The 23,548-nt window shown below is 41.0% G+C and overlaps 1 protein-coding gene across 4 annotated transcripts in view; it reads left to right on the top strand.

Moving 5' to 3' along the window:
- The window catches only part of LOC122563625 (transcription factor HIVEP3), a 393,299-nt gene that overhangs the window by 302,008 nt on the left and 67,743 nt on the right, over positions 1-23,548 (top strand). For all 4 annotated transcript variants that reach the window (XM_043717599.1, XM_043717601.1, XM_043717598.1 and 1 more), the window contains one exon: positions 12,738-12,785. The gene's annotated coding sequence lies outside the window, so the exon portion shown is untranslated. The remainder of the gene's footprint in view (positions 1-12,737; positions 12,786-23,548) is intronic.

The raw sequence follows: 23,548 nt of genomic DNA, 5'->3' as shown, positions 1-23,548 counted from the left end.
ACCATCTAGAAAGTAGTCCATGCTTGTATTCGTTTTTCCAAAGTGCAAGACCTCGCATTTGCTTACATTGAATTCCATCAGCCATTTCCTGGACCACTCTCCCAAACTGTCTAGATCCGTCTGCAGTGTCCCCACTTCCTCAGTACTACCTGCTTGTCCACCTAACTTCGTATCATCTGCAAACTTCGCTAGAATTCCCCCAGTCCCTTCATCCAGATCATTCAGATATAACGTGAACAGCTGCGGCCCCAACACTGAACCCTGCGGGACGCCGCTTGTAACTGGCTGCCATTCCAAAAAAGAACCTTTTATCTCAACTCTCTGCCTTCTGTCAGACAGCCAATCCTCAATCCATACCAGTAGCTCACCTCAAACACCATGGGCTCTCACCTTGCTCAGCAGGCTCCCGTGTGGCACCTTATCAAAGGCCTTTTGAAAGTCTAGATAGACCACATCCACTGGGTTTCCCTGGTCTAACCTACTTGTCACCTCTTCAAAGAACTCCAACAGGTTTGTCAGGCACGACCTCCCCTTACTAAATCCATGTTGACTTGTTCTAATCCGACCCTGCTCTTCCAAGAATTTAGAAACCTCATCCTTAATGATGGATTCTAGAATTTTACCAACAACCGAGGTTAGGCTAATTGGCCTATAATTTTCCATCTTTTGTCTTGATCCTTTCTTGAACAAGGGGGTTACAACAGCGATCTTCCAATCATCCGGGACTTTCCCTGACTCCAGTGACTTTTGAAAGATCTCAACCAACACCTCCACTATTTCCTCAGCCACCTCCCTCAGAACTCTGATAACCAAACACTGTCCCTGTGTTCTAGATTCCCCAGGGAAGAAAGTCAGTCTCTCAATGTCTACATTGTTAAGCCCCTTTTGGGATCTTGTATGCTTAATTCTTCTATATTCCAGAGAAAATAGTTCAGGTTGCTTAGCCTCTCATTTTAGGATAATCCTCACATCCCAGGACTACTACACCTCCAATTTTGGTGTCATCTGCCAACTTACTTACTGTACCTCTTATGCTCACATCCAAATCATTTATGTAAATGACAAAAAGTAGAGGACCCTGCACCAATCCTTGTGGCACTCCACTGGTCAAAGGCCTCCAGTCTGAAAAACACCTTCCACCACCACCCTCTGTCTTCTACCTTTGAGCCAGTTCTGTATCCAAATGGCTAGTTCTCCCTGTATTCCATGAGACATAACCTTGCTAATCAGTCTCCCATGGGGAACCTTGTCGAATACCTTACTGAAGTCCATATAGATCGTATCTACCGCTCCGCCCTCATCAATCCTCTTTGTTACTTCTTTAAAAAACTCAAGTTTGTGAGACATGATTTCCCAAGCACAAAGCCACGTTGACTATCCCTAATCAGTCCTTATCTTTCCAAATACACGTACATCCTGTCTCTCAGGATTCCCTCCAACAACTTGCCCACCACCGACGCCAGGCTCACTGGTCTATGGTTCCCTGGCTTGTCCTTACCACCCTTCCTAAACAGTGGCACCACGTTTGCCAACCTCCAGTATCCAGCACCTCACCTGTGACTATCAATGATACAAATATCTCAGCAAGAGATCCAGCAAACACTTCTTTAGCTTCCCACAGAGTTCTCGGGTACACCTGATTAGGTCCTGGGGATTTTTTATCCCTGCTTCCACGAAGAGAGAAATATCCTGCAGTCTGCAGTGGCCATTTGAGAACCACTGACAAGTGGCAGATGGAGTTTAATTTAGATAAATGTGAGGTGCTGCATTTTGGGAAAGCAAATCTTAGCAAGACTTATACACTTAATGGTAAGGTCCTGGGGATTGTTGCTGAACAAAGAGACCTTGGAGTGCAGGTTCATAGCTCCTTGAAAGTGAAGTTGCAGGAAAATAGGATAGTGAAGAAGGCATTTGGTATGCTTCCCTTTATTGGTCAAAATATTGAGTACAGGAGTTTGGAGGTCATGTTGCGAATGTACAGGACATTGGTTAGACCACTGTTGGAATATTGCGTGCAATTCTGGTCTCCTTCCTATTGGAAAGATGTTGTGAAACTTGAAAGGGTTCAGTAAAGATTTACAAGGAAGTTGCCAGGGTTGGAGGATTTGAGCTATAGGAAGAGGCTGAACAGGCTGCGGCTGTGTTCCCTGGAACGTCTGAGGCTGAAGGGTGGCCTTATAGAGGTTTACAAAATTGAGGGGCATGGTTAAGGCAAATAGGCAAAGTCTTTTCCCTGGGGTCACGGAGTCCAGAACTAGAGGGCATAGGTTTAGAGTATGAGGGGCATGGTTAAGGCAAATAGGCAAAGTCTTTTCCCTGGGATCACGGAGTCCAGAACTAGAGGGCATAGGTTTAGAGTGAGAGGAGAAAGATATAAAAGAGACCGAACGGGCAACCTTTTTCACACAGAGGGTGGTACGGGTATGGAATGAATTGCCAGAGGAAGTGGTGGAGGCCGGTACAATTGCAATATTTAAGAGGCATTTGGATGGGTATATGAATAGGAAGGGTTTGGAGGGATATGGGCCGGGTGCTGGCAGGTGGGACTAGATTGGGTTGGGATATCTGGTTGGAATGGACGGGTTGGACCGAAGGGTCTGTTTCCATGCTGTACATCTCTATGACTCTGTAACCTAGTGACTTTTCCCTTTGAGCTTCTAATGCAAGCATATCTTTTCTGAAATATGGAGACAGAAATTGTGCACACTACTCCAGTTGTGTTTTCATCAAAGCCCTGTAAATTTGAGCAAGATGTCTTTTATTGCAAGGGAAATGGAGTGCATGCATAGAGACCAATGTACCATTTATCTTTGCTTGTTAAAACTGCTAAGTTCATGTGTTCATTGTACAAGTTTCTCCGAACATACTTTGAAAAATGTTCTGTTTTTCTATTCCTGTAAACTAAATGTATAACCTCACACATTCTCACATGTATACTCCATCTACCACCACGCTGCCCACTCACTTAATCTATCTGTATCTCCTTGCAGTCACTTTGTATCTGCTTTAGAGTTTATATTCTCACCTACATTTGTATCATTAGCAAGTTTAGATATATCACTCTCTCTTTGTGTGAGTCATTAATATAGATTGTGAATACCTGAGGCAGAAGAACACAGAATTCTACTATATCCAGCCTGTCAGTTCAAATGCTTTGTTTATTCTGACTCTAAAGTAACCTTAAATAGTAAATTCCACAATGTTTTATTCCAGTTGGTTATCACAATATCAATTGGATGCAGTGCATTCAAAATTGCAAGCTATGTAAGATACAGCTCACAAGCTGACCAACTTGCTCCTCTTAGCAAGTATATTATTACGAACCTAGATTTTGTTGGTGCTGTTGTCTTGGTGGTCGTGGTGAAGTCCACAGTCACATCATTCAGATCTATCCAAACCAACAACTTGAGATACAAGGGCCTCCAAAGGGCCTGGATTCATGTAGAAGTTCATTGCTGAGAAGGGTACTGTTAAGCTACCATGACTGTATTAGATCATTGCTTGAACAATAATATCTCAGAAGATTAGAAGCTTGGCTGTAACAGTTTCATAACACTGGTGTGGGGATTGGCTAAATTGACTCATGTCATGTGATGCAGTTGGGATTTCAAGGAAGCATCGCTCATTTGTGGAGCATTCATCTTGGAGCAACATTGCATGTTGCTGCCTAAGGGTTGCTCGTCCTTCTTTGAAAATCCACTGGAAAATTATACCTGTTTTCTATGTTTCCAGTCTGCACCACTATGATTGACTGCTACCCAGTTTTTGAAATATTATTCTGTGTTCTTGCTTTGCATTGTAATTTGTTGTGGCTCAATTGGTAGCATTCTGGCCTCTTAAGTCAATGGATCATGAGTTCCAGTTGCATGCCAGAAACTGTAGCACGTAGCCAGAATGACACTGCCAATGCAGTTTTGAGTGAATGCTATGCAGTTTGAATTTCTGGCTTTAGAGTAAGATATTAAACTGAGTTCACATCTGCCCACTTAGGTGGTTGTAAAAGATTCCAGAGCACTATATTGAAAAAAAAGAGCAAGCATGTTCTCCCTGGTCCCTGGGCAATTTTTATTATTTAGCCGAATTATTAAAACAAATTATCCATCATTCATCACAGTACTGTATGCAATTGGCTGAACCATTTCCTACTTTACAAAAATACGATCATCCTAAAAAAATACTAAACTGGATGTAAAGAGCTCTGGGATATCCAGATGTCATAGATGGCAGTATATAAATGCAAATAATTTATTTTCTTACAATTTATTCATTAGCAGAAGCCTGTTACAATTTTCTGATTAGTATAAAATAGCCATATGTTGTTCTTGGCCAACGCCGTTTTAGTTTCGAGTAATTCAGTAGGATGATTACCCAAAATCAAGAAACATAGCAGCATGTTTTTAAAAATATGTTTTTGATGTATGTAGGAAAGTAAGAGATCTAATAGCCATTAAGGCTTTGATCATTATGAAGTCTTGCTATAGAATTCCAGGAAGCCTTCTGTTCATTATTTTCCAACCTCAGTGTGTGGAATTCATGGGAGATCTCATAGCATTGGAACCTAGAAACAATATTCTTACCTCACAACAATATCCAGATTGCGTTCTTCAATCAACAAGCAAATCAGCTTAAGCTTCCTCACCTCATCCAATGACTCGGTAATATGCCTTTTCTGTTTTTTAGTTTTTTTTATCATTCATTCTTATAATCAGGGGATCACTGGTAAGACTGGCATGTACTACCATCCTGTATTTCAATAATTGTACCTCCTCTCTTAGTAGTTAAGAATCAAACATATTAGTGTATCGCTGGAGTCACACACAGACTTGATCAGGTAAGGATGGCATATTACTTTCTGTAAAAGACCTTAGGCCAATCGTTTCGAACTTGTTTGATGACAGTCTAACTGCTTCATGGTTAGTCATATCAACTTCTTGTTATCAAATTTCTCTTACCACGGACTTCACATTTTCAAGAAGGATTTGAATTTTTATTCTCCAGCTTATTTGTTTGATATCATAATCACCACACCACCTCTTTTCCAATGTTTTGTATCTGAAGTTTTTAAACAAGGTTGAAATGTCAACTTTTCTTGTCTTCTATCAATTGCTGATGTACTTTCGGTTGAGTTTCAATTAATTATAATTTCAATGGAATCTGACTTATATAGTATTTGACTAGGCCATACTATTTTGGAGGTATCACTATGTACAATCTAGCTACAAATAGGATGTAGGAGCACTAGAGAAAGTGTGAGCAAAGATCCACAGGAATTCAAGGTCACCACTGCTCAGTGAAAAAGACTGGAGCTCTTTTCTCTAGAAAGGGAAAGGTAAGAGGTCACCTATAACGGGGTCATCAAAGAACATTGCAGCACAGGAACAGGGCCTTCGGCCCTCCAAGCCTGTGCCAACACATTTTTGCCCTTCCTTGCCAAAATCCTGTACCCCTCTATTCCCTTCCTATTCATGTTTGCATCCAGGTGCTGCTTGAATGCAGCTATTGTGTCTGCTTCCACCACCACCTCCCGTAGCAGCATGTTCCAGACACTCACTACCCTTTGTGTGAAAACCTTTCCTCACACATGTCTGTTGAACTCCAACCTCAACTTCCACATGGCCAACCGCACTCTGACCCTGTGTCAACATTTCCTCTCTATCCATGCTATTCAAAATCTTATAAACATCTATCAGGTTGTCCCTCAACCTCCTGTATTCCAGTGAAAACAAACCCAATCTATCTTCATAGTTGAATCCCCTATAGCAGGCAACATCCTGGTAAACCTTAAAATTATGAAGTGCTTTCATACAGTACATGTGGGGAAAAAAACATGCTTGTGTGGGAACCCAAAACTAGAGGAACAAATCCAATAGTCTCTTTCCTTAAGAGAACATTTTTGTCTGAGAGGGAATGCAACAACATTTATGACAGTGATTCCTCACAAGAGATTATCTTGTGAGGAGACATTGAGTACACAAGGCATGCATTTACAGCAGTGTAGAAAAATGAAACGTTCTAATTGAAACATGCAAATCTCCTCAGGGATTTGACAGAGTTAATGCTTGGGAATCTGGAACAGGTGGTCACAATGTCAGAATAAGGGGTTGGCCATTTCAGACTGAGCTGAGAAATTCCTTCAATCAAAGGGTTTTGAATATTCTGAGTTCTCCAACCAAGGTGTGTGGTATTCTGGGTATTCACGACAGAGGTTGTTAGATTTGTCAGTATTTAGCCAGTTAAGTGATTGGAGGATAATGTGGTAAGGTAAAGTTCAAGTCGAAGATCAGCCATGATCGTTCTGAATTGGAGGGTAGGCTCAAATGGCCAGCTCCTGCTCCAATTCCTTCTGTTCTTTCATTCAACTGTAAGAAGTATCTTTACCCAGAGAGTAGAGTCAAAGAGCTTAACAGTACACAAAAGCAGACACTTCAATTTTGAATTGACTGTCGGAGTGAGTCATTGGGACAAGTGGTATGCGTTCAAGTAACCTAAGTTATGAAGGAGAAAGGACTGTGGTATTTGAGTGTGGTGGTGGTGTAGTGGTAATGTCACTAGACTAGTTAATCCAGAAACTCTGGCATATGTTCTGAGGTCGTGGGTTCAAATCCCACGATGGCGGATGTTGAAATTTGAATTCCGTAAAATCTGGAATATAAAATGGCAAGTACTTAACCTTTTTTTAGTTGTTAAAAACCCATCTGCTTCATTAATGTTCTTTAGGGAAGGAAATCTGCCATTCGTACCTGGTCTGGCTGACATGTAATGTCAGAACTACTTATGTCTTGACTCTTATTTGCCCTCTGGGAAATTGGGGATGGGCAATGAATGCTGGCCAAGCCACTGACACCAACATCCCATGAATGAATGAACAATAATAATTAAATAAATAGAGTAGAATCCTGTATTCATTCATAGGATGATGGCATCACAGGCTAGGTCAGCATTTATTAGCCATCCCCAATGAACCACATGGGCTTTTCCAACAACTGACTCTCAGTCAGCATTAGATTCTTAATTCCAGATGTTTATTGAATTCAAATTCCACCAGTTACTGTGGCAGGATTTGAACCTGGGTCCCCAGGACGGTACCTGAGTCTCTCGATTAACATTCCAGCGATAATATTACTCAGCTATCACTTCTCCATCTATTTGCTTGCTGTACATTTCTATGAAATCTGAGTTCTCAAAAAAGTAAAACAAACTAACGTCAGAACTGTTTCACTTGATTTCTTAAATGACACACATCCACCTCTTCATTTCTCACAGTGACATCAAATAATACATCATGAGCTGTATGGGAAATGGCGTTAACATGCATGTGGGCAGGAGATACACAGTTCTAATTCCTGTAGCCCATTCTTGTTGACATTGGTTTTGCAGGACAATATATTTTTCTGAAATAAAATAATTGCAGTTGCAGGTATGAGCACAATCATGACATACTGTAGATAGCAGCCCTGTAGAAATGTACAGTTGAGTAACAAATAGACCAATGATGGCAGGTCAATGCTCCAGCCTGCCTCTAGCTGATCTCTGTGGCTTATCATGTGAACTTCATGGCTTGAAGTGCAGCCTTATGAGGGCGGTCAGTATGAGAGTGGTGGGGGAGTTATCAGCTCTACTGCTGTCTTTCCCCACCTTCAAGTGAATGATCTTCAGAGTAGAGGAGGGGAAATCCCACCTCCCACCCCAGAATTACGACTGCTGGGCTATTAAGGAGGAAGTCCCAAGAGACTTGGCATGCTTCCAGCTTAAAGTCCACATTGGCTGTATGTTTACTGGAAGGGAGCATGTTGAATTATGCCCCGTGAATGAACTGTGCTCTTGTACCATTCAACTCGAATGAATTTGCACTGCAAATTGCTGGAAGTCCGAACTAAGAACAATGGCAACAGGGCAATCCAGACCTTTATGAACTATGGGACAAACAGCCTCTCATCTCTAACCAGTGAGATCCAGGATTGAGAAAGAAACCGAGGAAGGATGAAGAAGGAAATAGTGAATTAGGATCAAATCAAATACAGAACAATAAATAAAAGGAAGAAAAGATTAGATTTGCAAGCTGACCCACAGCAGACGCGCCTCAAAACCATTTGTGGTGTGACCCTGTATTAATGTCTCAAATTTTGTGTGACCCCAGAGTGAAGATCAGGGGGTGTATGGATGTTGTTGGTTGAGCAGTAGAGGTTTTCATGTGGAGCTGGTGGTTGTGGGGATGGGGGAAGGGTAAATTAGTTCTTCACTCAGTGGGGTGGGAATACAGGAGTTTTGTTGGATTAGTTGATTTAAGACAGGGTCTACAAAATTAAGCTTGAACACCTACCTTTTTCATGGGTTTTCTTTTAGCAGCAGCAGCTGCAATTGAGTCTCAAGGGGCAGTTCATTGGATCTCACTCGTCACGCAAGGATTTAAAGGGGCCTCTCAGTTGTCAAAAATTAGTCCATGCTTTGTGGCTAATGACACAATACCCTCATCAGGTGAGATCATGACCCACAGTTTGGACTGAGTCACAAAATTTTCGCCAGGTTTTCCTGCTCTTGATTGCTGTCTATGCTGTGACTCAGCGGGTGGCACCCTTACTGCACAGTTTACAGGTTAAAAGTTGAAGGTCACTTCATGAGTGGAGTATATAATCTGAGAAGCTATTTCTGTGCAGTTCTGAGAGAATGTTGCATTGCAGGAGGTGCCATTTTCAGATGAACCATCAAACCAAGGCCTTCCCTTCTCCATCAAATGTAAGTAAAAGATCTGTGTCACTATTTTCAAAGAAATCTTCTCCTCAGTATCCTGACCTGCATTTATCCCTTGACCAGTATTATTTATAATCGGTAGTGACATGACTGGGACCTTGCTGCTTGCATACAGCCTGCTGCCTTTTTCATTTTGCCACAGTGACCATAGTTCAAGTCGATATTTCATTGGCTGCAAACACTTAATGACATACTGTTGCTGTGAAATTCACCAGCTGAAGGCAATGGCAGCACATTAGGTCTGGCGGAGAGCTAAAACATCGTAACATTCAGCACCTATTGCTGAAAATCTTTCAATAAGCTTTGTGTTGCATGGTGAAGAGTTTGAATCTTATCAGAAGAGTGTGCAGTGCCTCATGGAGTCACTGTTTTGTCATCTGGGGTAGATTTCCAATTATCTTCTGGCAGTCAGTGAACTTTCATGGCTGCAGCCCTCTCCCAATTGTGTAGCAGTGAAGAGAGGTGACCCCTTGAGACTGATAGTGATACCACAGAGTGAAGGCAGGTCGTGTAACATGTGGAATTAATCCTTGGGAGGGACAGGCTTGAGTTTTGAAACACGTTACACCTTTCCACCAGCAATCTTCAGTATGGTGGTCATCTCATGGCTAGCTTATCTCCTCTCTTTCGTCTTGGTGGAGGTTTGGGGTTGGGGAGGGGGTGAGCATCCTTAAGTCTCAGATTTCTCTATTTAAAGCTGGAAAGTGGTCCATCGAATGTTACCCTGTTTCAGCCCGCCAACTATTACCAAATAGTCTTTCTACAGAGTAGACAAGTAAAACACATCCATTTAGCAATTGTAAGTAGGTATGTGCACATTAAAAAGTCAAGTGAGTATACTGGCGCCATCTGATGGTGTTTCTTGAAGGAGCACCTTTGCTAAATTCTGCTGCATTGCAAACGTTATAGCCTATATGTTCCAGGGATTATACTGATGCATTAACAGCACTCATTACTATCAATGCACAAAAGAATCCTGCAAAAAATGGAGTAAATGAGGTAGGCTATGAGTTCTGATTCGCCACCAATTACCATCAACCTTGTTATAACCAATCAAATGACAAAAGAGCCTACATTCATATAGTGCCTTTGACAACATCAGGACATTCCAAAGCATACTGTAATAATGACGTACGATTGAAATGCAGTCACTGTTGTTGTGAGAAACTTGCCAGCCAATGTGGGTACAGCACACTTCCCACACATAGATGATGTAGTCATTATCTCATTACTACCTTCGTGATGTTGGTTGAGGGATAAATAGTTAGCTAGGACAGGAAAGTCCCCTGCTAGTTTCCCTAAGTTGAAGTTAATGTCAATCACAAAATTGGACAGAGTTCAAATTATTTCCTGTCGTGGTCATTTAGGGCTTGTACTTAATATTGTTGAAGGCACTAATCCTGACATGATTGATGGTCCTGATGTGAAACTTGTCCTAGGGCATCAATAAAGTTCTGGAATCTCACTCTAACATGTAGCGAATTGCCTGTAGAGTTTTTTATTGTATTGGCCATATATTTGCAGCGGTTTTGCCACCAAGACTCATGTTGGTGTTAGAAGACAATCATTTTCACATTGTATTACTGTTCAACATTTGGAAATGCAAATTAAATGGATTTGTTTCAGAAAGTAACATCTTGGGTTGCTGTATATGAGCAATTTGAGACATGCCGTGTGCTGAATGTGGCATTCTGTGGGAAGAAGAAAACACTTTGAACTTAATCATTCCAAACATTTTCTACCACTGGGGATTTTCATCGTCTCGTGCCTGAGTCTGTTATAAAGCTTTATTGCTGTGGTTGATTAAAAACAAATCTATTGCTGAGGTATCATGTGACTGCCAGGACAATGGGAGATGAAAATGATAGACCTGGATCCTTTTATCTAGTTATTCCTGAAAAAGCAATTCCAGTATTCCTCAGTGTGATGACCTGGATGGCTATTCTTCACTGCTTAGATGTGGAATATTTCTTTTTTTAGTGGTGCACAACTCCATAACTTTTCAGGGGCCAACCGTTCCCAATTCAACAGATTTCAAATGCCCACTTTTTCTGTTTGTTCTTTTTCACGTCCTCTTGCTCCCATTCTCTCCCTTTCTTCTTCTCTCTGTTTTCCACATTTCGGTCTCGCACATCCAGCACTACCTGCTATGAGTTAGAGCTGCTCTTTGTGAAACAGTATGAAAAGTCAACTCTGTTTTACTAGAAAAGACCTATCGAAAAAGAAACGGCTAGCAAAATTTAACCTCAATATCTCTCCTTCCAAGAACTAACAACGTGGAAGTGTTTCTGTTGCAGATATCTTTCAGATATCTGGTGCTCTCTTCCTCCATGCAGTCTGAATGTAACTTTGCAAGGCTGATGTGTGTTTTGAAGCCTTTAGTCTTTTGGATCCCAGATTCAAGCCTATAGTATCATAAATTGAAAGTGGGATAATTGTTTTCATTGGCCTTTTGCATTGCCAAAGCTATTTGTATTGGCTACATATGCTGTCAGACTGGGTGACTGCTGAAATAACTATTGCGGTGAACTAACAGGAAATATCTGCAATGATATGTTTTGGTAGCAGTTCATTTTCTCTTTCTTTTTCTTCCTCAATTACTGTGGGTATTTTAACTGCTCTTTTACTGATGGATGAGTGGATATGGAGGGGAAGGTTAGTGGGGAGTGGATAATTCTGGGATTGAGGACTTTTCCATACTAAATTTGTTTACTGCCTACAGTCTCCAGTGATTGGAAAAAATTAATCCCAAAACATTGCTGCAAGTAACTTCCAATCCTTCCACCCCAACCCCTCCCAATCCCCCCTAAGAGAACTCACAAAGCATCGCTCTGTGTCAATGCTATCTTGAATCTTGTATTAAGGAATCAAAATTGCACGACCATTTTAAAAAATAAACTGAGCCTTTTGATTTGAATTTCCCTTATCACGTTTTTTCTTTAAATCATTCATGAGTATTTATTGACCATTGTTAATTTTTCCAAGAAGGTAATTAAATATCAACTATATTGCTGAGGGTTTGGAGTCATATGTAGGCCAGATCCAGGAAAGAACGGCAGATTTCCTTCCTTAAAGAACATTACTGAACCAGCTGGACTTTTATGACAATTGACTAGGAGTATGTAGTTGTCTTGAGACTATTTAATTTCTTCTTGATGTTTATTGGATCAAATTTCACCACCTGCTGTAGTGAGATCTGAATTCATACCCCTGGCACATTAACCTATGGTTCTGGATTACTAATCCATGGATTGGAAACTGAATTGAAAATACCAGTTCAACTGGCAGTCAAAATGATCCAATTGTGTTTTTTTAATAAAAAATATTGTTAGCTTCTCAATTGTCAGGAAGGAGAGTCTTCCTGAGACCGGACATATCTCGTGACTGATAATGTGGAATGGGGACTCACTGGAAGCCAGAAGTCATGTGATCACAACTCCTAGGAAATATCATATCAGATTGTCAATCCTAGCCGTGGAGCAATGTTTCATTGAATTTGAAGGGTGGCATGGGGGCTCAGTGGTTAGCACCACTGCCTCATATCATCAGGGACCTGGGTTCAATTCCAGCCTCTGGTGACTATCTGTATGGAGTTTGCACATTCTCTCCGTTACTGCTTGGGTTTCCTTCGGGTGCTCCATTTCCTCCCACAGTCCAAAGATGTGCAGGTTAGGTGAATTGGCCAAGCTAAACTGCCCATAGTGTTCAGGGATACGTAGGTTAGGTGCATTAGTCAGGGGAAATGTAGAGTAATAGGATAGGGGGATGGGTCTGGGTGGGTTACTCTTCAGAGAGTAGGTGTGGACTTCTTGGCCAAATGGCCTGTTTCCACACTGTAGGGATTCTATGAAAAATACAAAGGCAAAATGTCAGGCAATTTCAATGATACATTAGAGGGTTGATGCAGCTCTGTCTTTAACAGTCCAAGTACATCAACTGTGACATTACTTCCATTTTTCTTTATTAATCTTTGTGTTTTCCTTTTGCAGAGATAACTAAAACAGGAGCTTGTGAAGAACCAAAATCAGGAACTGCAGGTACATCAGGAGTTTTGCTCAGATGTATGGAAATATTCTAAGATTGAAATTATCCATCAGTTATTTTTCAATTTTCTTGGCTTTGCAGTTGAGTGTGAGTTGATTTGTGTGCTAAATGACCCACATGCTTTCACTCTCTTGCTTATAGTTTAAGTTCACTTCAAACTGTGCTGACCCTGAAACTTCCCAAAGCAGCTTGAATCTCCTGCAGGTGGGCTGTCAAACCTCCAGGATTATTTTAAAGTCCGAAAGAAATAATGGTTAAGCTCCAGGATGCTACAATGGGCAAAATGTAGGTGAAACATCAAGAAACCATCAAAAAAAAAACAAAATTTCAGTCCTATTGTGTGTTAACTGTATTATTGTTTGGGGCAAGAAAACCGTCTTTACTGACAATCAAAAATTATCTAATCAGAAAAGCAAGTGTGTGTTTGGGCAACCAATGAGGGAAGCTCAGGGTTGAGGGATTGTGGGAGGGGGTCATGTCTGAGAACCTTGAGGATCAAATTCAGCTGGAGCTGGCAATGATCCCTGGAGTGAGTATAATAATGGACGTTCGGCAGCACAGTGCAACATGACAAGTAATGCCAGTCCCCAGTCAATTGCACTTAAACCCATTTAGCTGAGCTTCTTCCTCAGATTGTTCTCACCCTTTTGCAATTTTGTTCAATATCCGGTCAGCTGTAACACTAACTTCTGACCTTGTCCTTCATCCAAGCCCTAGAATATCATCAGTCAGTAGCTCAGTTACTCAGCACACAAACTTGGGAAGATTGTAGGCTCGTGCCCCACTTGAGAGACATGAGCCCACAATTGCCATTTAGTACTCTGGGAATGATGCACTGTCAATCATATTCACATTTATCCGTAGGTATTCAACCAAGGACCCATTTGCCCACTCAAGTGGATGTCAAAGGTCCCATGGCCCTATGAACAGGGGATGACTCCAATATTGAACCAATATTAAGGGCATAAGAACTAGGAGTAGACAATTTAGCCCCTCGCACTTGCTCAACTATTTAATATAATCATGATCTCAATTCCACTGTCCTGCCCTCTCTCCATAATCCTTTAACCTGTTACTAAATGAAAATCTCTCTCCTCCTCAGATTTATTCAGTGTCCCAGTATCCACCTCACTCCTGGGGTTATTGGATTCCATAGATTCATGACCCTTTGAAAAAAGTAATTCCTCATCATCAGTTTTAAATCTGCCACCCCTCAAATGATACTGAGTGACTACACTGAAAACGTGCTTAATTAACTGTGTCGCACTTTGGGTCATGAAAGATACTTTTCTTAAATGCAAGATTTTCAGAGGAATCCTTCCAACATGCCATTTCTATATTTTCTCTTTGTATATAATGAGCAACTGATATTAGACCATGTCTGATCAATGAGCTGGAATAGGACCAACACTGATCTTCTGCAACACCTACTTCATGTTGCCCATTTGTGTTTCTGTTACGGAATCACTGACTGGTCACTTTGTATTGGGTTCAAAGACTCCATCCCCATGGCATTAATGTAGTCAAGAGGTAGAGCTCTGCTTCAATAATAATTCACTGGTAGCAAAGTTTCTAATGCCAACTGGCTGACAGGACAGTGGTCATAACAGAAATGAGCTTGGGTAGACTCAGTTCAGCTCTTCGGGAAAACTATCCATAGCAGGGTGTGAACTAATTTCAGTATTTGGTTGGGCAGTCTCACTCATTGAAGAAATAGAATAGTCTTGTTGTTGGAATAATACGGAAGAGTTAGCCCACTGCTCCTGTCCAGCCAATATGCATGAACTGGGACTTTCTTTTTCTTCCCCAGGTTTATGCTGTCAGGAGCCAATAAACTTTAATATTCACTGAGACTTATAACAAAGACGGACAAGCACAGTCACAATGCTAGAGACCGAAAACACATCTCATTCCCTCAGTGTTGTTTGTGATGGGGAAACCAGGCAGCATGGTGGCTGATTGGTGCGCACCGCTGCCTCTCAGCACCAGGAATGGGTTCTATTCCACCCTCGGGTGACTGTCTGTGCGGAGTTTGCATATTCTCCCCGTATCTGCATGAGTTTCCACCGAATGTTCCCATTTCCTCCCACAGTCCAAAGCTTGCCCTGTAGTGTCCAGAGATGTGCACTTTAGATGGATTAGCAATGGGAAATGCAGGATTGCATGGACAGGGTAGGAGGTGGGTCTGGATGGAGTGCCCTTTGGAGAGGTGGTGTGTACTCGATGGGCCGAAAGGCCTGCTTCCTCACTGTGAGGATTCTGTGATCCTATGAAATCAGGAAGGAGGTTCAAAAGCTGAGAGGTATCAAGCTTCTCTCAAGCAGCTTATTAAATCATATCAGGAAAAATCATTCATTACATCACATCCGAAACTACGAGCAAAACACAAGATGGTGTGCAAGGAGTCTCTCAACCAGCTTCCTGAAGGTAGTGTCAGCAAGCTAAAGATGCCATTCACCATGGCCTAGTTTGGTAACTCACCGGTCACCAAAGTGCTTCATGAGAGACCAGCGGTAAAGTTGAGGGTAGACAATGGTTGAGAATGTCTCACTGTTCTTTCTTCTTCACATTTTGGATAGCGTCGTCCAGTGTCTCTTTTACAGATTGCCGATTAGAATGCCAGGTACTTGAGGAAACTAGTTACATCTTTGTTCACTGCCACCATTTGTGGAACAATCTGGAAGATGTGCCAGCAACAGGCAACGGGGTCCCACTACCGATTTTTTTCCAAAGGTCTAGATTTAATTTGAGGTGGACAGGATGCCAACTATTATCACCAGTATAGTGGGTGGCATTGACCATACTGGATCCATTTTACACCAGTTAAACAAGTATAGTGCCATCAAATTCTGAGACCAAATTCTTTCCACAGACGTAAGGGACTTTGTAGAAATCAGTTCAGCTCTGACTCGTGAGAATGAAACCTGACCAGAAAATCTCAGGCAGGAAACTGTATTGTCTCATAATTCAAGTTAGAATGGTCTGAGTTTTGATCTTTTATGGGATAGGAATGTTCCCAGTGATGCCTTGTGATGGATCTATAATGTGCTGGGATCCTGCTACAACAGCAATTACAGTAGTATGTATAATCCAAAGGAAAGCACAGTGATAGTCTTGTTGAGTGCCTTTTAGGTAACTTGCTGATTTTAGAGACAAGGATATGTCAAAAACAAGTTTTCCTGAAATATGGTTGGAGTTGATGGAACGATGGCCAGGGGTTGACATAATACCGAGACAAATTTGTGAATTTAGGAGGGAAAAGGGAAGTTAGCCGATAACTTCATTTCTTTTCAGATTGGAAATCATAGGTTAATTGGCAAATAACTAAGGTCAAGAGTATAAAGAGAGGGTTTGAGTAATATTCCTACCATATCTAAAATGTAATGAAATCATTGATGTGTTCACAATTTGAATTTTATGTAAAAAACCAAAACAGTATGTGAAGTAGATAAAGAGTATTACACCTTTAGATGTGGTAAAACAGAGCACTGCAGATGCTGGAAATCTGAAGCAAAAACAGGAATACCAGGTAAACTCAGCAGGTCTGGTAGAATCTGGAAGGAAAGCAGACTGACCCTTCTTCAGAATAATTCCAGACTCAAAACATTAACACTGCTTTCTCTGTGCAGATGCTGCCAGATCATGTGAGATTATGCAGCATTTTCCATTTTTAGATATGGATTGAGTATTGATGATTTGATCAACTGGGTTTTCTGGGTATGTGAATGATCAGTTTTCCAAATATCTGCAGTGCTTTAACACCAACACTGGGTATAGCACAATCTGTTATAGATACATTTGCTGTGCCTGTATCCATTGGAGTAATTTGTTGCAGTAAATTTCCAAGTCAACAACTATTTGTTTTTACAAAGTTGCATTACATGTAGAACAATGTACAAGTTGTTTCTCAGGAGCTCAGTCATTATAAAATGTGAAATTGTTTGATGTGAGGGAATACTGACACAGGAGGTAAGTTTTTGAAGGACTGCCTTAATGGAGCAGTAAGAGGCAGGGTAGGATGTTTTTTTTAATTTTAGATTAGATTACTTAGTGTGGAAACAGGCCCTTCAGCCCAACAAGTCCACACCGACGCACACCCCACCCAGACCCATTCCCCTACATTTACCCCTTCACCTAACACTATGGACAATTCAGCAAGGCCAATTCACCTAACCTGCATGTTCTTTTTGGACTGTGGTAGGAAACTCACACAGACACGGGGAGAACATGCAAACCCCACACAGTCAGTCGCCCGAGGCGGGAATTGAACCCAGGTCCCTAGCACCACGAGGCAGCACTGTGCCACCGTGCGCCCGAGTAGGGGCTTAGGTAATTGCAGGGCCACTGGTGATGGAGTAATAAAAGCCTCAGATGCGAAAGAGGCCAGAATTGGAACTCTCAGAGGCTTCCAGAGGTGAAGCAAGTTAATGAAATGAGGAGGGGTAAGGCTGTATTAAAAGACAAATCAGGAATGAACAAGTTTGGGTCACACATGCCATCCATAAGTAAACATAAACTTAGAACATGTGGATAAACATTGCAAGAAAATGGGATTCTGTTCCTAATTCTAGCTACATCCAAAAATTAACTAATTAGCTTCTAGATTTCATTTGTTCTGATGACAGAACAAAACTAAATATACATTTAGTTACTCAATGTGTTACAACAATAAAGAATCAGTCATTCTATGGTGTAACATGCTCACCTCTGTATCATTAAGGTTGTGGATTGAAGTCCATTTTCAGATCCGGCACATAATCCAAGTGGATACTCCGTGCAGTACTGAGGGAATTCAATACTGACTGAAGTGCCAGCTTTCAAACAAGATGGCAAACTGAGACAGCCTCCTCCCTGTGATGCAGTTGTAAAAGATACATGGAATCTGGAATTCACTGCCTGTAGTGAGTGCAGTAAAAGCAGAAACCCTCCATTCATTAAAAAGATATCTGTCGATGCGACTCAAGTGCCGTAAGTTGCAGAGCTATGGACCAAATGCTAGAAAGCGGGATTAGGCTGTGTAGCTCATTTTACAGCCAACACAGACATGATGGGCCAAGTGGCCTCCTTCTGTGCTTAACTATTCTTTGATTTTATCCTATTCCATGATTTGAAGGAGAGCAGGGTAATTCCATCAAAGTTCTGGCTGACATTTAATTATTCTGTAACAATATGAATTATCATTTATCTCATTGGTACTTGTAGGACTTTGTACAAATGGGCTGCTGCATTTCCTTCTCTGTAATACTGATTATGCCTCAGAAAAGCATCTCGTTGGCTGTAAAAAAACTTTGGAATATTCTGGGGTTGTGAAAAGCATTTCAAATGATTGAATCTACTTTGCATCTACTGGTCCTGTATACATTAAAGATATACTCTTAATGAGTATTATTAAACAACAAAAGCAGCACTTTGAAACGCTATTTTATGAAAGTTCTGTTTGTTCCATTCTCTACAATTGGATGGGGCTGATGATTTGGAATGACACACGTTTTGTTTTCAAATTGTGTACAGTTCTAATCAAAGGGACAAAATATTAAGATGTTTTTCTCCACAATATGCTGTTAATTGCAGGGAACCATTGCATGTTTGAGCTACACAACTCTATCGAGCTCTTTTTTAAAAGAAAATCCAAATAAGTCATTTTTAAACAAAAATCCCCAGAGTAGCAATTCTTGTTCTGCAGATCAGGTTGAGCATGCTTTTATTGTTCTGGTTGAATGAAAGAATCCAACTAAATTTTCTCCTGATCTGTCTGCAGCAGTCAGAATTAATGTACAATTGATTTGCTTTTAATTGAATAATTCCTTACCCTTTAGTCTTAAGTAATATTGACTGGTTTTTGTGGCAGCAAAGCATGAACATAAGTGCTTTAGCTAAATAACTTGTTGTACTTGGGCAGTTAAACCCCTGAGATGTTTTGATTTGTAGTATACATTGTATATAGCATACAACTAATGGAACATGACTGAAGGACTGTAACAATATGGCTACAATAAAATGAATAGATTTCCACACCTAATTTTATACCAAATAGCTGAATCAACTGAAGATTAATCTCCTGGACTTCTGGAATTGACACAGTACAGAACACGGAGTAGAAAATACCAGTGTGAGCTGACATAAATCGATAAGACTTTAAGAGTTTGGAGTTGACAACTTTAGAAATATTCCTGGATGTCTCATCGTATGATTTCCAACCACACTTCCTGCCATTGGTGGGCTAACATCCCACCTTTCTCTTGGTTGTGGATCCATGTAGCAATTAGACTCCCAAATCTAAGATACAAAGAGATTGTGCATTGGGGTTTAACTTTTATTACATTGCATTTGTAGACTTGGAAAATTGTCCTGCTGTCTACTGGGTGCCCTGGACTAGAAGGTTTGATGTATAGAGACAGCCTCAGCCTTTTCAGACTATTTTCCTTTGAGCGTCAGAAATTCAAAAGGTGACCTTTATAGTGATTTATAAAATCATGAGAGGCATGGACAGGGTGAACAGAAAAGGTCTTTTTCCTAGGGTGGGAGAGTCCAAAACTAGAGGACCTAGATTTAAAGTGAGAGAGGAAAGATTTAAAATGGACCCAAGAGGTAACCTTTTCATGCAGAGGGCAGTGCATGTATGGAATGAGCTGCCAGACGAAGTGGTGGAGGCTGGTACAATTACAGCATTTAAAAGGCATCTGGTTAGGTATATGAATAGGAAGGGTTTAGAGGGATATGGGCCAAAAACTAGCAACTGGGACTTAGTCAGATTAGAATGTCTGGTCAACATGAATGATTTGCACCAAAATTTTGTTTCCCTGTTGTATAACTGATTCTGATTCATGAGACTACAGCGGGACAGCAGGAAACAGACTATCTGGAATGTGTTTCAATCAAGTCTCCACAATCCATTCTTTGTTTCTACCAGAATTGACCAATACTCCCATCTTCAACCCTTGATAATGATCAGCTAGTATTACACTTTGTCCTCTACATTTCAACTTGGACCAAATCCTGCTCACCTCTTAGCTTTCTTCGTGGCCTACAGTGACTCCTAATTTACAATGCCCTTGGTTTAAAAGTGTCATTGTCATTGTTTTCAATTCCTCCATTTTAACCCTCTGTAATCTCCTCCAGTTTGACAATCCATCAGGATCCCTGTGCTCCTTTGTTTTATTTGTTAGAACATAAGAACTAGGAACAAGAGTAGATAAAGTTAATTCAGCCCTTGAGCCTGCCCTGTTATTGGATACAATCGTGGCTGATTTCACCTCTGCCTTAACTCCACTTTCCTGTTTTATCATTAGTCACTGTAATTTCAGCTGCTCCAACCCTAACCTCTGGAATTCCTCTCTCAAACCCTCTACGCTGTCTCATCTCATTTAAGATATTCCTTAAAACTTACTTTTTTGACCAAACTTTTGGTCACTTGTCCTGTTATGTCTTTGTGGTAAATTTCAAACCTATTTTGATAAATGGTCCTGTGAAACACATTGAGTTCTTTACTCTGTTTAGTATACTACATAAATGCAGCTTATTGGGCCGAATGTCTGCCTTCTGTGCTGTAGGATTCTGTGATTTAGAGGGCAGTCATGTTCTTAGAATTAAAGTTAGGTTCATGGCAAATGGTGGTCTGTGTACTTATTAATGAAGCATGCGCACTGACCAGCTCTGTCTGAGCACTTACTCCAGCAACCTGTAATTGAGGCAAGTTAGGAGCTTGGATTTGGAGTTAGACAGCTTATAACTTCAGGTCATTAACTGCTATTTATCTCCAACCTGTTGGTGTCAGTTAGCTCAGTTGGCTAGATGGCTTGAGTGTGATGTAGAACGATACCAATACAACAGGCTCAATCCTCATTCTGGCTGTGATTGTTCGTGGTAACCTGCCTCCTCACTATGACCCATTGAGTGTACACCAACCTGTATGACCACTTAAAGAGAAATGCCTATCATCCCCCAAGGACCGTGCCAAATTACCATTACCAATAATAACCCGAGATACTTTGCTTGCTTGCTCACTTTGACATGCTTTCTGTATTCAGGTGAAAGAAATAAAAGCATATGTTGACAATGTTTGCTCAGCATTCAGATTGGTTTTATTGTCACGCGCATTCAAATGAATGCAATGAAAAGTTTGTAATGTGGCGCCATCTTAGGTACAGGATACTGAGATACAGATTCTTAAGCATTTGGTACAGAATTGAAAGAATTATAAATAATCCAGCAAAAGAATAAAATGAGTTTGAAAAAGTAATCAAATTACAACCCCTTTACCAAGTCTGTGCCGGCACTGAGCCTCCAGACCACAAAATGGCCTTCAAAACTCAAGGCATCTTTTCAGGTTTGCAAGGCCTTGCCTCCCCAAGACAGCCTCTGGTATGGGACTCATTCCCTGGACTTGCCTCCAGGGAGCAGGCTTATGTGGACACTTAGCATAAACTTCCTGAGGCAAGTAAGCATAAATCCACTCTAAGAATAAATGCATTTGAGGTTTTTAATGTATTTTTATGAAGCTGTATGAATAGGAAGAGTTTAGAGGGATGTGGGCCAAGTGCTGGCAAATGAGACTAGATTAGGTTGGGATATCTCGTCAGCATGGACAAGATGGACCAAAGGGTCTGTTTCCGTGCTGTACATCTCTATGACTAGCTGATCTACCAAGGAGTTTTCTCACAGTCAGTCAGCAGGTCTGCTGGCTTCAAAAAATAATTCTGTTTGTTGACAGCGCAGTGGGAAATGGCACATACTAGTGAACTTACCCTAAGGCTATACGGCACCCAAGGCTTTCAATATATTACAGTTAGACATATCCTGTTTCTTAGTATTGTGAGGAATAATTCCTTACAGTCACCTGTCATTGAAGAATTAAGGAATTAAACTTCCATAGCATCTGTTAGTGGTGCATACTTGGAAATTAAGCTGTGCTCCTCCCTGACATTTCCAATCCATTAATCTTAATGGTTCATAGTTTAGTCATTTCTAGTCATACCTGTGATTAGGGTATGTTGTGGTGAGAGTATGAAACTTGTCATCACGTGTGTTGTTCAGGCAAAGAGCATAGATGCATTTAAGAGGAAGTTAGATAAGTAAGTAAGGGAGAAAGAAGTTTATGCTGACAGTTATATGACAGAGGCAACAGACCATTATTGGCAGGCATGGACTAGTTGGACAAAATGGCTTCTCTTGATGCTAAAAATTTGAAATTAATACTCCTAACACAACCAAGACGGGAGATAACTTTAAAAGTTCAGTCCAAGTAGCTGAGACTCCACTCTTTTGCTAAATAAGTGATAATAGAATTGGAGGTGTATTTACAAAATATATTTAGAGTTATCTCAGAATGACAAGTTCACTTCTGTTTAGAAATCCTGGTATTGAGTGCCTGCCTGAGCCATATTGAGAAAAATAAACTGTTTGTAGTTTAGAGAAACAAGATTTTATATCAAAAGGATAAGCGAGGAGATATATATTTTCCCTGGAATTCTTAAAGTGAAGAGGAAGATCTTCAATGATTAGAGCAAAATGAGGGAGTTCTGTTTGGGTCTTTGCTGATTTGAAATCACTAAACATTAGTTGCTTAAACATTTAATACACTCAGCCTTCCCTCCGCGTTACTGCAATTCCTCAGCAACAATAGCTTTGTAAAAGTTAGTTTTACTCCAGTTTGCTCCGCAGAATTTCTTCAGCTACATCTGAATGTGATGTCCCATTTCACATTTCTCCCACACACTGACCCTGGCACATGTCACTTCCAAACTTAACTTCCCCATCTCTTGCTCCACATCCACCCCAACTCCGCCCCCCCCCCCCCCCCACCCCTATTGTCTCCTGCCTGCACCAATAACTCAGTAGAAATCAGCACAGCTGACCATCTGTAGGAGTTGGAAATTCCAAAGCTATAACCATTGTAACTTCTCCGTTTCGCTGAAAAGTTATTTTACTTGTTAATTCCATTTTTTCTCATTTGAGAATCTGTTAAGCCACTGAGGAGGAGAATCAGAACATCTCCAACTGCATGTCACCCTGAGCTTTCACTTGCTTGTTCTCTTAATTCTGTACCCCCTCTCGCACGCTGACCTCTCTTGTTCTTAGCCTCAAGTACTGTTGGAGCATGTTGAATGGAAGCTCAAGCATTTTTGATGAGGCTTCCCACTTTCACATTGATTTAAATAACTTTTATTCATAAATACTGCTCCCATCTTTTCAGACAGCAAGTGCAGGTACCGATTACTTCTGTTATTTCTATTACCATCTTTGCAGATACTGGAAATCTGAAATGAGAATGAATAGGAAGGGTTTGGAGGGATATGGTCCAGCTGCTGGCAGGTGGGACTAGATTGGGTTGGCATGTCTGGTCGGCATGGACGGGTTGGACCAAAGGGTCCGTTTCCGTGCTGTACATCTCTATGACTCTAGTCTTTAAATACTGGAAAGATTCAGCAAGTCTGGCAGCGTCAATAGAGTTAACATTTCAGGCGAATGACTTTCTGTTTGAACTGGATAATTCTATTCTGATGAAAAGTCATTTACTTGAATCATTGCCTCTGCCTCTCTTCCACCTCCCACGGATGCTGCTGGATATGCTGGGTATTTCTAGCATTTTCCATTACTATTCCTGCTTTCTTTGCTAATCTCAATAAAATCCTATCAAGCTTCAGCCATTATCTCTTGAGTCGTTTAGTCATTCCAGCATTTCTCCTTTTGTCTTTGCTCCACTCTGCTTTTCCCAGGCTTAATACTTGCTTCATTCTGTTCAATCCCAAACAGGAAT

The sequence above is a fragment of the Chiloscyllium plagiosum genome, chromosome 27 (genome assembly GCF_004010195.1).
Source record: "Chiloscyllium plagiosum isolate BGI_BamShark_2017 chromosome 27, ASM401019v2, whole genome shotgun sequence".
NCBI lineage: Eukaryota > Metazoa > Chordata > Chondrichthyes > Orectolobiformes > Hemiscylliidae > Chiloscyllium > Chiloscyllium plagiosum.
The sequence above is the reverse complement of the archived record's forward strand: the minus strand, read 5'-3'. Positions and strand labels throughout refer to the sequence as shown.